The sequence below is a fragment of the Protopterus annectens genome, chromosome 5.part0 (assembly GCF_019279795.1).
Source record: "Protopterus annectens isolate FY-2018-M chromosome 5.part0, PAN1.0, whole genome shotgun sequence".
NCBI classification, from domain to species: Eukaryota; Metazoa; Chordata; order Ceratodontiformes; family Protopteridae; genus Protopterus; species Protopterus annectens.
The window spans coordinates 493,354,589-493,370,072 of record NC_056735.1 but is presented as its reverse complement, the minus strand read 5'-3'; positions in this window follow the sequence as shown (position 1 = coordinate 493,370,072).

The window sequence follows — 15,484 nt, the reverse complement described above, 5'->3', positions numbered from 1 at the left end:
AGATTCCTCTCTTGCCCTGGTTAAAAAAAAATCCAGTGGTGGATATCACATGTAAACTTCAGCCTAGGTCTGCCTTTCAAACTGCAGACACCACAACAGGAATTGTACACAGATGCATCAGACTTTGTATAGGGGCATGGATGTGCCTGCTGAGAGTTCATTGCCAGTGGTCACCAAATCTATAGTCAGAGCACATCTACCTGAAGGAGATGTGGGCACTAATTCAGGCCCTACAGATGTTTTTCCATTCCTGGGCCCCAGGACCACTCAGAATTTTCAAAGACTGCACCTCAGTCATGTGGTACATAAACAAGTGGGTGGGGGACTAATCTTACCAGCTGTAAAGACTGTGTCTTATTCCCTCACAGGAGAATGTTCTGGTAGATTTTCTAAGTGGGTCAAGGGAAGACCCTCATGAATGTTGAACAGGGACTTCTTCCTAGACATAGTCCACAAACAGGGTATCCCACAGACAAACCTACATGCTTCCATCCACAAAATGCAGATTATTCTCTTTGTCATCAGGGATCCTTGTCCTCAAGTGTGGAGAATGGACACCATATGCTTTCATTCAAAAAGGAGGTTCCTGTATGCCTTCTCTTCACTTCCACTTCTCCCAAAGGTCTTTCTAAAATCAAGAGAGACAAACCAAAGATCTGACTTTGTCAATCTTCATTCATTCATGACAGTTGGGATTCGGTTCCATCCTTGGAACCAACTTGGCCTTTGCAACAAGCTCGCACCAGCCAGAAGCTCTCAAGCTAAGGTTACCCGTAGTGCATCTCTTCCCTTCCCTTCAGATCTCATTTGTCATGTAGCGTTTCAAGACATGTCAGGCCATGCTCTCAAGCTAAGTGCTTTATTTTCTAAATATTCCGTGGTATTTTTCTCTATTATAGCTCCCATAGTTAATATTTCTTAATCTCTTATTCCTTAGTACTGTTTTAGAGAGTGAGTGCTGTTTTACTCAAATTTTTACCATTTTGTTTTTTTCTGCTTACCATAGTTAATGTAGGCCCCTCCCTTCCCTCTTACCTCCAGTAATTCTTAAATACCATAGTTGGTATTCTTTCCTTTCTTCTTCTTCTCCTTTACCCTTCTGGGTATTTCACTCACTACCATTGTTGGTACGTCAAAAAAATATTTTCTTAGTAAATAGCGGTTAATTACACTAGTGACTTACCTTAGAAATGGCTGACAAAAAGGTACAACTGGATTCAAACAGTGTGACAAATGCAGCAGGAAGATGCCCAACTCTGATGGGCATTTTTCCTGCATTTATTGCTTGGGGGTTCCCCACTTGAAAATTCAGCATCTGTGTGACCTATGTAAGGTTTTTATTGCCCAGACCCTTGCAGAGTGTTGAAATAAGTTGATCCTAAAGGGGCTGTTAAAACCCCTCTTTCCAGAGCCTTTGTCTGAGGTGGATGTGTCAAAACCTCCTAAAAAAGAAGCAAAAAAAGAGGAGCTATTTGACTCCAGCCTCTCCTCATTCTCAGGAGCGAAAATCATCCAAAGGCCAAGAACTGAGGGCAAAAGAATTAAAATCAGCACCAACAACCACCTCAGCATCGGTGTCTACAGCCCCTTCCATGGTGCCGTCTACCTTTATGGAACCGACTGAAGTTACTATGGTACCGACCCCTGCCAGACTCTCTCAGCACCAATAATACTTTCTCCCACAAAACTGGTCACTTCCCTCAAAACACAACCTTCTGGTCATTCAACCACAGTGCCAAAGGTTGAAACCCTAGCCAGGACTTGATATTCCCCATCAATTGACCCCTTTGCTGGTCAGCAGCTTAGTCCCTTTATTGATCACCCAGAATCTCCCTCGGGGATGGCCATTTTTTCCACCAGGAGCCTTTCGGAGCTTGATGTAGTTAGATAGGTGGATCAGCTCTTGGTAGCCAGAGGTATTCCAACCCCATCTAGGACCTCCCTCCTGCCTGGAGCCGAAGTTTTTTCTCCACAGACTCCAACTTATCTTCCTCCTTCGGACCTCCCTGCAGGATTTGAAGGCCTCAACACCGACGCTCCTCTTGTTGGCGACTTCTTCGGTACAGTTGCTATCTCACCATGGTGCCAGAACCCACTCTGTGGACCTCGGTTCAGTCATAGCCGACCAACCTACAGGACCATGACTTGGCTGCCAGATCCAGAATACCTAGTACGGTATCAATTTTTTCCACGGCACCTTCTGTGGTTCTGGTTGCTTTGACAGTTCCAAGTCCTCTCATGGCTTCTTATTTGGGGGCGGGCTCGTTGGAGCAGGGTGTGACCTTGGTTCTGAGGTTGCCTTTCTCAGTTCAGGGCTCCCTTTCCTCTTCAGGCGGGCCTGCCTTTCAGATTATGGAGAGAGCACTTGCCTTGGCAGGCTCACAGTTGGCTCCCTCAATGTCGGAATGTGATGTCTGTGTGTCCTCTGGTTCACAGCTGTCACAGTCTACTACACTGGGGCAGTGAGCACGAGAGCAGCAAGACACCCTACTGTAGGGTACCCTCTCTTTGGAGTCCTCTTCAGACCTCCCCCCGATGAGCCACCACGTAAGAGATTGTGCAAGAGGAAGCACATTGATTCTCCGGAAAGATCTCTCACCGAGGCTACATACTTCAGTGAAGGGGAAGGTTCCCCACAGTTGCCCCCTGAAGATATCTCCATTGTGGACATCCTAGAAATCTTGAAGCAGAGGAGTGACTGTAAGCCCACCAACCCTTCCTCTGAGGAATCTGTCGTCTTGCAGGCTTTCCTTGTCCAACATTCTACTTCCTGGGTATCCCCGCCTGCAGATGAGTTAGTCAAGCTCATTGTGCAGTGTGCTTGGAAGGCCCCTGACACCGTAGAGCCAATCCCTCAAAGACCAGACAAAATACCCCCCCCCCAAGAGGATCAACCCCACTGGTCCAAGGGTTTAGTAGTAGATGCTATAGTGGTGGAGGTGGCCACAAAGAAGGAACTTGCAGAGGAGAATTCTACTGTCCATCCTCCAAACTGAGAGTCTCAGACATTAGACAGATTAGGGAAGTGGGTTTGTGCTTCAACAACCTTTGCCATTCAGTCATTGAATTATCTGGCACATTTTACCTGTCTCCAAAGGGACCCAATTACTGAACTCTCAGGAACTCTAGCAGGAGCAGTGTCTGACGAGGTACGTGACAAGGTTGCCTCCCAGCTTGCGACCCTAGAATCTGTCTCCAACTCCTCCATGCTGTTGATTTGCACATACAAGTGAAGGGGTGGCCAGAGCAGCGAGTGCAGGCATTGTCATGGGACATCATGCCTGGTCGTGCTTGTGTGACTTCCTGGACAAGTCTTCCTTCGTCAACGCTCTCGTTGATGCTTCCTTTGGCCCAAAAGTTAAAGACACATTAGCCAGGTGTGAAGAGGATGGAAAAACCCTTTCTGCTCTGGGTGTACATTTTTCCGTTCCTCAACGACCCTATTTCAGGAATCAGAGGAGTGGAAAGATGTGATTCAGGAAGTCCCAAGGGCCTTTTTTGGACACACGTGGTGAGTTTTCTCCCTGGGGCAGAGGAGGGAACTCATCAGGAAGATGACCTCCCATGACAGAGGGGGCCCATGTAACCAGGGTTCCAAAGATCCTTTCTCTGGGCAACCCTATCAGCACTCTTGAGGAGCAGCCCAACTGCTTACCTCTGGAGGCAGTCGGGGAAGGTTCTCTCTGCACCACTTAGTCTGACATTCAATAACGTCAGATTCTTGGGTGCAGATGATAATTACCAGAGGTTACCATATCCCCTTCGATTTTTATCCAAGGCTGCAAAGGCATATTCCCAATGTTCCACCCAGTTAGAGGGACGAAGCTGCTCAAGAAATTCAAAAGCTGCTCAGAAAAACAGTCATTCAAACAGTCCCACCAGACCAAGTAGGGTCTGGATTTTACTCAAGATTCTTTTTAGTGCCAAAAAAGACAGGGGACTGGAGGCCGATTCTAAACCTCAGTATCTTGAACAAGTGTGTAAAACAAACAAAATTTCAGATGGTCACGGTTCAGTCTATTCTTCATTTTCTAGAGAAAGACAATTGGATGTGCTTATAGATCTTCAGGATACGTATTACCGCATAAAAATGGACAAGTACTCCAGAAGATACCTCTGTTACCGGCTGGGAGCCAGTCATTACCAGTTTTGCTCACTGCCCTTTGGTCTCACCATAACCCTCAAGGTGTTCACCAAATGCATGGCAGTGGTAGCAGCTCATCTGAGACTGAAGAGATTCTGGGTGTTTCAATATTTAGACAGTTGGCCCCTTACCACCCCCACCAGGCATCTACTACTTCATGCCTTATGCTGCACACTCAAACAGGCAGAGCTCTTAGACATTTCAATAAACTAAGAAAAGTCAAATCTAGAATCCACTCAAAACTTAGAATTCATCGGAGCAACATTCAACACGAGATCCTGTCTGGTTGCTCTACCTCTTCACAGATTACAAAGGTTAAGATCACAGCTCCAAGTGATGCTCTCTCAAGACGTAGTCCCAGCTCACTTAGTCTTACAATTACTACAGTCATTGGCAGCAACAATCACCCTCATTCCCCTGGCGAGATTCCATGTGAGGCTCCTTCAATGGCTTCTAGTGTCACAGTGGTCTCTGTTAACTCACCCCATGTCTTACCCAAGCCATATAACAAGTCATTACATGCAGGATCTGAATTGGTGGATGAAGCCAGAATAAGAGTTATGGAGTCATCTCTTTTCACCCCCCCTCAGCCCAAGGCCATAGTGACCATGGATGCATCCCTTATGGGGTGGGGGGGCATTTTCAGGGAACGACAGTCCAAGGCACTTGGCCCCCCTTAGAGTCCAATTTGCATATCAGTGTCCTAGAACCTAGGGTGATGCTTTTAGCATTGCAAGCATTCCAATCTGACCTTCCTATCGAGGACAATTGCTATCCAATCAGACATGTCCATCGTCTGGCACATCAACAAACAGGGAGGCGCCAAATCCTATCCATTATGTTGGGAAGCCATGAGAGTATGGCAATGGGTGATCACCTTTAACCACTTTCTGATAGCAGTGCACATTCCCGGGAATTCCATCGTGATTGCAGACAAACTGAGCAGATGCATTCTCCTGACTCACGAATGGTCTCTCAAACCAATAGTAGCGGTGGAGACCTTTCATCATTGGGGTTGACCTTGCTGCAATCTGTTTGCATCTCCCATGAACCACAAATGCAGCAGCTACTTTGCCGTAATCCCCCCTCAGGGGGTAGTCCCGAGAGATGCTGTTATGCAAGGACTACTTTATGCCTTTCCTCCCATTCCCCTAATACCCCAGTTCTTGAAGAAAGTGCAAAGGCTGAGAAGCAAAGTGATTCTCATTACTCCCTATTGGCCCTGTCATGTCTGGTCCCCTTTGGCCTCACCTAGTTCACCATCTGTGGATGCTGGACCCAACTCCAGGGCTTCTCTGTCATCCGCAGGGGTTGGTCCATCTCAACCTACCAACTCTCAAGCTGACCACTTGATACCTCCACTTCCGTAATTGCCAGGCAGAATAATCTATCTTCTCCCATACAAAAGATACTTCTGGCTTCCCATAAACCGTCCACCAGGAAACTTTATCGTAGTAAATAGAACAGATTTGTGAGCTGGTCTCAAGGAGAAGGCCTTGTCCCCTTTTCAGCCTTGATTAATAAGGTGTTGGAATATTTGTCAACTTTACTCCAGTCAGGAGTTTCAGCTTCTACTATTAGAGTTCATTTGGTGGCTATTTCAAATTTCCATAATGGCTTTGATTATTTTTTCCTGATATCTCACCGCCTCTGCAAAACCTTCCTTAAGGGAGTTATGCATTTACAGCCACCTTTTAAGAACCAGTGATCCTTGGAATTTGACGTTAGTCTTACAAACTTTGACTCATCAGCCCTTCGAGCCAGCAGCCACCTGTGACATAATTTTTTTATCTTAGAAGACCTTATTCCTGGTAGCCATCACTTCAGCCAGGAGAATATCAGAATTGCAGGCCTTGTGTGTAAAGTGCCCATGCATCATTTTTCATAAAGAGAGAGTATCACTTAGGACTAACCCCTCCTTTCAACCCAAAGTTGTCTCAGACTCAGATATTAACCAATCCACTAACCTGCCATTTTTCTTCCCAAATTTTTCAAACAAAGGGGAATATTGTTTGCATTTGTTGAATGTACTCAGACAATTACGTTTTTACTTGGACAGAACAAAATCCTTCACCAATTGTTCCTGTCTTTTTCAAGTCCTCAACTAGGCAATCCAGTTTCGAAAGTCACCTTGTCGAAATGGTTGAGAGATTGTATCACTTTTGTTTATCATCAAAATAAAATTAATCTACCAACTAAAGTCAAGGCTCACTCTACCAAGTCAGTTTCCACTTCAGTGGCCATTCATTCTAGAACCTCCATGGATGACATTTGCACAGCAACTACATGGGCTACCCCGCATACCTTTATCATGCATTACAAATTGGATATGGTCTTCAGGGAAAGAGCATCCTTTGGCCTTATGGTGCTCAGGAATATCCTTCCATAGGGCCTCCTGGAACATAAAGTAGCTAGGGACTATGTCACAACTGTCATGAATTAATGAAGATTGACAACATCAGATAAAGAAGTTATGTTCTTACCATAACGTTCCATCTGTGATGTCGATCTGTATTAATTCTTGACATCCAACCCTCCTACCCCCTCCAGATGCTCCTAGTGGTCCAGAACTAGTCCTGGTTCAGTAGTAGGGCAGTTGCTCAAAGCTTCCGCTTTTTGTTTTCTGCAGGCAAACTTGATCTGAGGGGAAGGGAAGAGAGGCACTATGGGTAACCTTAGCTCGAGAGTTTCTGACTGATGCAAGCTTGTTACAACAGCTGAGTTAGTTCTGAGGACAGAACTGAAACCCAACTGTCAAGAATGAATGAAGATTGACAACACATATGGAACTTTATGGTAAGAACATAACTTCTTTATATTACTGGTGACTGTTTTGGCCAAGGCAGCATTTATTCCCCTTCTCTGACACTTAGCCAGGGGTCATTACAAGTTACCTCACACAGTGGACATGCTCACACAACACAATGGCTCACCTTTTCACCTCAGCCTGTCATCTTTTAAACGCTCGCACAAATAAGACAGGACAATGGGTACACCTGTTTGAGCAAGGTCCTGTTCTCGGTCCTGTTCTTGAACATGAGATGAAATAGAACATCTTCTCCATTTTGAAATATAACATTCCCATGTAGTAGGTTTCCTTGCCTCCTGGAGAACCCATAGCACATCCTCAGAAAATATGTGTAAAAGGGATCAGAATCCTGTTATCCATAATGTTAGCCATCCTTTGCACTACTGAAGCTTTGGGATCACCCAACAGTTTAGAATACTGTAATAGTGATCTAAGCAAGGACATAGTACAGTTGTGTAAGAACTTACCATAACAGTAGATTGTTGCAGTACTCCTTCCCACCCTGCCATCCTCCTTTCTGCCTTTATCTCTTTTCATGGTCAGAAGGGTAGCCATTTTCTGCTTTCTTCTATTCTTGCTAAACAGTCACTCTGGTATCCTCAAATGTCTACAGGCCTCCTGGCTTGGAGATAGTCTTAGGTTTTACTCCGATACTTCTGCTTATGTACTCTTATGCCCATGGGGTGAGGTCATATGTCTCCGATCTATGTCTCTTTGGAAAGTTTTGGCCTTGGTACCCTAGCCGGAAGTGCAGGTTATCTGGTGAGATAACCCAAAAGTTTGGAATATTGCAGCAGTGATGATTAAGACATTTATTGTTATGGTAAGTTCTTACACAACTGTTCATTTTTCCTATCCCCTAATAAAAAATCTGTTAGACCTCTGTCTTTCACTAAAAAGCCAAATAAGCAGAACCTGTCAAATTTTGGCAAACAAGGAGGTAAAAAGAAATGTCCAGAGGGAAGAAAAAGAAACAAGGTTCTTTTCAGAAAAATTGGTCAGGCTAACAGTATAGAATGACTTTGCTAGCATTCTTTCCCCATTTTCCTCTTCTCTTACCAGTATCTCCACAAACCTGTCCCACAAGCTGTTCCCAACCATCCCCCTGTGGCAAAAGATTGTCTTAGACTCTTGAGTGTTAAATGTTGTGCATGAGGGTTACAGATGGCACTTGATACGAAAACCTCCTTTTAGGGGAATTCCTCACCACTCACCAAACTAAACAGAATATTTTCCTCAGGTTCTTCAGTATTTACACACCCAAGGAGTCATAGAACCAGTACACGTAAGTCAAAGGGGCAAAGGTTTCTATTCCAGAATGTTACTGGCAGCAAAAAATGAAGCCTTTTGGATACCAGTACAAGGTCTTTCATTCCTAAACCTGTATGCAAAAGTACCAGATTCAAAATATTGACCTTACAAAACCTGTTACCCCTCATTTCTCCCATAATTTACATGGTAATGCAAGACATAAAAGATCTTTATTACCACATTGTGATAGCCACAGTCTTCAGGAAATTTCTAAGGATGTTCTAACTGAAGTCACTGTGCAGTATTCCAAATGGTTGGGTTTTCACTGCTGATGTCCTGTCAGGATACCAAAGCTTAAACCTTCCCTGGGGCATATGTCTAACTTATGACCTCAGCTTGCAAGCATAGGGGCACATAGACTGATGTTTGAGTGTAAATTCTTAGACTGTAATGCTGCCAGCTTGAACGTAGGTCATGCACCCATCAGTTTGATCTTTGTGTGATTGTTGGTACTGTTCGCTCCTCAACATCCGATAAGTGCCCCATTGAGAAACCTTCCATCTTATGTAATCTGTTTTGCTGTATTTTTGTTAGGCATCAGCTAGGAAGGATAAGTGTGAGTGTGGTAGGCAAATTACTTAAAAAGATCTCCATGCCCAGTGTCTCTTTTTCCAGGATGATGCTGAACATGACTGTAAGACTTGATGTTCTTCGTGTTTCACTGTTGCAGTTCTCATATATGGGTTATCCGGCTCCCGGTAGCTCTCAGTCATCCCGAATACCAGAGTCCTTGGTATATGACACTGGCTGCCGCTGGTTGTAAAACTGATGTCAGTTTGTCAGGTATAAAGGGTGGCAGCTGATGCTATTTCCCCAGGCTTTCTTGCTGCGGAGCGTGAAGTAGATGCAATTTGCACTAGTGCCGGTCAGCCATTTACCTTCGTTTCGCTTTCCGACTACCAAGTTGAAGATGCCTTCAGATAAGTACCCCGTTGGGGATCCTCTTTTCTTGCTTTAATGAATGTCAGATAAAGTTAATAACTGTGTTGCCTGTGGAAAATAGATTCCGCACCTTGATTTCCACTCCTATTGTATAACTTGCTTGGGCCTTGAGCACGACGTCCCTAACTGTGATCTCTGTGCTTCCTTTAACCCGTGTACCATACGCCGTAGAGCTAAGATTTTGTATAAGTTCGGAGTTTGGCCTAAGTTCGCCGATATGGCGTCTTCTGGTCTCCCAACTTTGGATATACCTAGGAAACAGAAAGACAAGGACCGCGACAGGCCTAGGGTTAAATCTTCTGACGATGCACCAGTGAAATTGGTTGTCAGCACAGTGGTAGTCGGTGAGGCGCTTTTGCAGCCCCTGCAGTCTGCAGATTTTCAGCCGCAGGCCTCTGCTGAGACCTTTATGGAGTCCTCCATGCCACATGCTGCTTTTTCATCTTCAGACCTTCCGCCTGTTGCCACCTCAGATGGGTCCGGAGCCACTTGGCACCGGCTTCTGACGCCTCTTCTTTTCAACATGAGACCAGAACCAGACCGACTACCTTAGTTCAGACTTCGGCAGTTGCTAGGCCTCCCGAGTCCCTCCAGATTGCTAGTAAACCTTCCAGCCGCAAACCTACTCACAAGCAGGCATCGGTCTCCCCTCCTGTACCTCCGTCCCAGTGGTAAAGATGGCTAGTGATCTTCTTTCCCTGATCAGGGGCTCTCATCTCCCCACTTCAAAGAGGGCTAGGGAATTATTTCCTGATGTTTTGTCTGTCTCAGATTCTGAAATTTCCAGTATGTCTGCTGGTGAAGAAGGAAATTCTCAACTTTTTTCTGGCTTTGAGGATTCTGATGCTGAGGACTCTATCCTTTGTGCCTCCCCTCCAGAAGATTTTTCCTTTGGGGATACTTTGAATACTCTTAGGGAGCATTTTAAATGGGAATGTCAGGATTTTCCATAGTCTAAGAAAAGAATCAGGGAATTTTTAAATTTGCCACAGCATAAGCCTCTGGCTATACCTCCAGTTTTGGAAGTTGTGGATGATGTTTTCATGGAAAATTCTTTAACTCCTAATTCTGCTCCTCCTGCCACTAGAAAACCGGATAGGTATTACAAGGTTCCTAATTTTCATCAATTCCTTTTTAAAAATCCTACTGCTGATTCAGAAATTATTTCTCAAGGCCCCAAGGGTGTTAAGGCTACTATTGCTAAAAACCCTGTGCCTTCTGATAAGGAATCTAGGGACTTGGACAGGTGGGGTAAAAAAAGTCTATACCTCTACAACTCTTATTATTAGATCCATTCACATGCTTAAGTATCAGCAGCATACTTTGGAAGCTATTAAGGCTAAATTTGGAGATATTCCTTCCATGACGGAGGACAAAGATTTACAAAACTTACTGAATTCTGCCACTTTAATTAATATGCATTCACATCATTGTGGTTTTGATACTTTGGAAGCTTCCTGCAGAGCAGCAGCCACTGGTTCTGTAATTAGAAGACATGCTTGGCTCAGGGAGCAGCCTCTTTCTGAACCAGTTAAATCTAAATTGCTGGATGTTCCTTTGTACAAGGACAATCTTTTCGATAATAAGGCTGAGGTGGTACTGAAGAAGTTGGAGGATAAGGCAAAATCTATGCAAGCTTTAAAAGATTTCCTTCAGGTTCAGCCTTCTCGGTTCAGTAGGCATTATTCTTCCAAGAATTGGTCTTTCCCTGATCCTGGCAAGCAGGGTCGCTCTAGACCTAGGGGATTTAGGTCTTCCAGAGGGCAGGCTTCTGGCCCTCAAAGGGCTAAACAGTGGCATTATTCTTCTGCTAACTCGGGGAGTTCTAAGCCAGCTTCCCAAAGCAAACATTCTCAATGACTCCAGCCTTCTTGTGCCTACCTCTGCGGACCCTGGGTTTCCTTTGGGGGGAAGGTTGGCCAGGTTCGGAGAGGTATGGTCTACCATCACAGATGACAAATGGGTGCTTAATATATTAAACCAAGGTTACAAGTTTTACTTTCACACCTTCACTCTTTTTCAAGGGTACTCAGACATACCCAGAACTCACAGGGCAGAGGTAGGAACTCAAATTTCTTCACTACTGACTATGGGAGCTATAGAGCTAGTAACTGCAAGTCAGGCAGACCTAGGCTGTTATTCAAGGCTTTTTCTGTTTCCCAAGAAAGGGGGCACCTGGCGCCCTATTCTGGATCTGTCCATTCTAAACACTTTTCTGGTGATCCCCAAATTCAAGATGCTCACCCTTCAACAATTACTAGCAATGCTGGAAAAGGATTCATGGCTGGTAACTTTGGATCTCAAAGAGGCGTATCTGCACATCCCAATAAGGGAGAGTTGCAGGCAGTTCCTTCACTTCAGGGCTGGGGAGCAACACTTTCAATTCTCGGCATTGCCCTATGGCTTATCTACTGCTCCCAGAGTTTTTACGAAGTGCCTGGCTCAAGCCATTGCTTTTTGCAGGCAGAGAAACATTCAAATTTATCCTTACCTGGATGACTGTCTCATTCAAGCAAATTCCCCAGAACAATTACAAAAGGATTTGGATTTCATGAAGAACATTCTCACCTCTTTGGTTTACACTCTCAAAGAAAAGAAGTCAAAGTTGGTTCCTTCAAGGGAGATTGTTTTCCTGGGAGCGAGTCTGAATACAGCAAACCAGATGGTATTCCTCCCTCAACAGAAGCAAGATCATCTTTCCGCTTGCTTCATGAACTTGTCAAACATGACCCAGCTCTCTACAAGGCAATTCCTGCAAGCACTGGGGTTCATGGTTTCATGTATTTTGATGAACCCATATGCAAAGCTGCATATGAGAAAACTTCAATGGTACCTCAAGAATCTTTGGTGTCAGCACACACAGGACTTTGACTTGATTCTTCCTCTGATTCCCTGTCTACAAATGGAGTTCCTCTGGTGGGCAACAGCCTGTTCTCAGAACAAGGGTCTGCCTTTCCGCCCACCGCCTGCCAGCCAGACTCTCACCACAGATGCCTCAGTTGTTGCATGGGGTGGCTCATCTGGAGGGCAGGGGCATACAGGGGATCCAACAGATTCAACTGCACATAAACTTAAAAAAAATTGATGGCAGTGCAGCAGGCCTTGCTGGCTTTCAAGGACTTACTCTACCCTGGGACTCTGCTGATCAGGACAAACAATACCACAGTCGTGGTACATCAACAAGCAAGGGGGGACTCACTCTTGCCCCTTGTGCAGACAAAGCATGAGGCTATGGTCCTTAGCAGCATCCATGGGCTTACATCTAATAGCCCAGTATCTTCCAGGAAGACTAAACTCCTTGGTGGATCATTTGAGCAGACATGTTCTGGATCCTCATGAGTGGCAACTGAACAGGGACATTTTCTATCACATCACTCATCGTTGGGGCACCCCACAAGTGGCTCTTTTCTCCTCTCACACCAATCATCTCCTTCCAACCTACTGCACCAGGGAGTTTCACAACAAAGCTTGGAGGGTGGATGCATTGTCCTTCCCATGGACGCACCTCTCAGTTTATGCATTCCCTCCTCTTCCTCTTCTTCCCAGGGTGCTGCTAAAGATAAGGGACAAAAGACCACAGGCTATTCTGATAGCACCAGATTGGCCCATTGGCAGCATTATTATCCCCTCCTTCGCAGCCTTTCCCAGGCTCAGCCTTGGCATCTTCCCCTGGTACCAGATCTGTTGGTTCAGGGAGGGGGAAAGTTCCTTCATTCTCATCTTCAAACACTGCATTTGACTGCCTGGCTAATATAGGTGGTTGAAGTTCTTCATGAGGCCAGGAGGCCTAGCACAAGAAAATCCTATGCAGATAAATGGAAGAGATTTTGCTCTTGGATGCTAGCTAAAGGAGAAGACTCTTTCACTCATTCTTGATTACCTAGCAGGTTTGCTTAATGGTGGACTTTCCTTTTCTTCAATCAAAATTCATGCTTCAGCAATTTTGGCTCATTGTTCTTTTGAGCAACCCATTTTTTCTCACCCCTTGATGAAACAGTTCCTGAGGGGAGTTAGTAATCTTAGACCTCCCAGAAGAGCTCCTACTCCTGCTTGGGATCTTAATTCCTTTCCTAATACTGACAGAACAGTGGTGATGTACACAGCTGAGATTTTATTTGGATAAGACTATGTCTAGTCTTAAGTCAGACGAACTGTTTGCCCCCTTCATGGATTCTAGGCTAGGCCAGCCAGTGTCTAAACTAACCACTGCAAGCTGGATTTGTATGCCCATTTTCTTTTGTTACTCACATTGTGGCAAACTGCTGCCCAGATGCTAATGTGCTCACTGTAAGAGGGCAGTGACCTCTTCTGGGTCCTTTGTAAAAGGGTAGATGCCAGGACAATGCTGGAAGCTGCCACCTGGTCTTCTGTGCACACCTTTACGAATAACTACAGAACTGATGCATTTTTAAGATCAGGGTTGCCTTCATTTGGTCAGTCTTCTCTGGACTCTTGGACAGTTTTCACCATTCTCAACCATTCTCCCTTCTGTTCTCTTAAGCTCTGTGACTCACCCATCTGTTTGGAATACTGCAACAGTGACTTCAGTCAGGACATAGTATAGTTGGGTAAGAACTTATAACAACAGATGTCGTACTGATCACTGTTGCAGTATTCCTTCCCACCCTCCTTTCCCCCCTTCTGGTATGGTCTCCTCTTTCATGCCCTGTCTGGCAGATAGACTGAGGGGCCACTCTTCATGTCTCAGATGTCTTCAGGCTGCTGGCATGGAAATAGTTTAAGAATTTATGCTAATATGTCTGTCTATATACCCCTACACTTGCAAGATGAGGTTGTATATCTAACATATGCTCCTGGGAAGGTTTAAACTGGGGTACTCCTGCCAAATGTGATTGGTAAAAACCCATGTGCTTGGAATACTGCAGCAGTGATCAGCAGGACATCTACTGTTATCATAAGTTCTTACACAACTGTATTTTCTATATTTTGGGCCACATTATCAGTTTTCTGCACTACACTTTGGATTATCTAAAGCTCCAGGAGTGTTCACGAAATGTCTACCCCCAGTCATAGCTCATTGCTATGACATATTTCCTTATTTAGATGACTTGTTTATCTTTGCAGAGTCTTCATCCAGATGTCAAGAATCATTATAGGGTCATAGGTATGTACTAGGCTATCTGCCCAAAGGCATTTATAAGCCCAGCCAGAATGTGTTGGCTTTCGCCGCCCCCTTAGATTAGTTCCCAGTGCCTCTGTCCAGCAGAGCCATTGAAGTGATCCCTGGGGTAAACTTTCTGTTTCCCATCCACTCATCAAGATTTCTCTTGAAGAGGGCTAGCGAGGAGCTCTGCCTAATGTAGATTGGAATCTTGTTCCAGAGCATGGGAAGTCTCTGGGACAGAAATCTATCCCTCCAGCACGTCCTATTTATTGTTGTGGTGAGGTTTAGATCCCTGGAGTGTGTGGCTTGAGGGGATATGGTTTTCTTTAGGTGGAGCATGTCCATCAATTCTGGGTTGGACATGGCCTTGTATGTCAGTCAGAGATCACCACTGAGTAGGCGGTATGCAACCGAGTACAGCTGAAGGTTCTTCAGTCGAGCTGCATAGGGCATCTGATTGAGGCCAGTGATCCTCTTTGTGAGGAATGCCTGTGGTCTTTTCAGTTGTTTCAGGTGCCTTGTAAGGTACATCCGAAATGGGGCATTGTACTCTATGATGGGTCTGATGAGTGATGCATAGAGGGGTCCAATGACCTCTTTCGATCTGGATGCAAACCCTTTTGTGATTAGGTGGGCCACATAGAAGGATTTTCTAACCACTTTGGCAATGTGATTATCAAAGGAGAGGTTACTATCTACTTGGGTCCCCAGATCCCTTATTATGTCTTCCATATTTAGGGGGCTACCACCTATGTGGTAGTTTGCGGGTACTTTGTTTTTTCCAAACGGGATGACTATGCACTTTTTGGCATTTAGCTTGAGACCATGGTTTTGATACCAGGTATCTGTCTCAGTGAGACCCTTTTGGAGAATGTCTGTGTCAGCCGGAGAGTCAATTATAGCCCCTAGTTTGCAGTTGTCTGCGAACTTGATAAGCCACAGTCCTCCTGTACTTGCCTGTACCTCTGAGAAGTATATGCCGAACAGGAGGGGTCCTAGGACTGAGCCCTGCAAAATGCCACTTGTAACAGGTTTAGAGTCAGACCTAGCTCCTGCAACTCTTACCATGTGGGTTTTGTCCATGAGCCATTTGGCAACCCATCTCGTGATGTAGGGGTTTATGTTCAGGCTGGTGAGCTTGTCTATAATACCT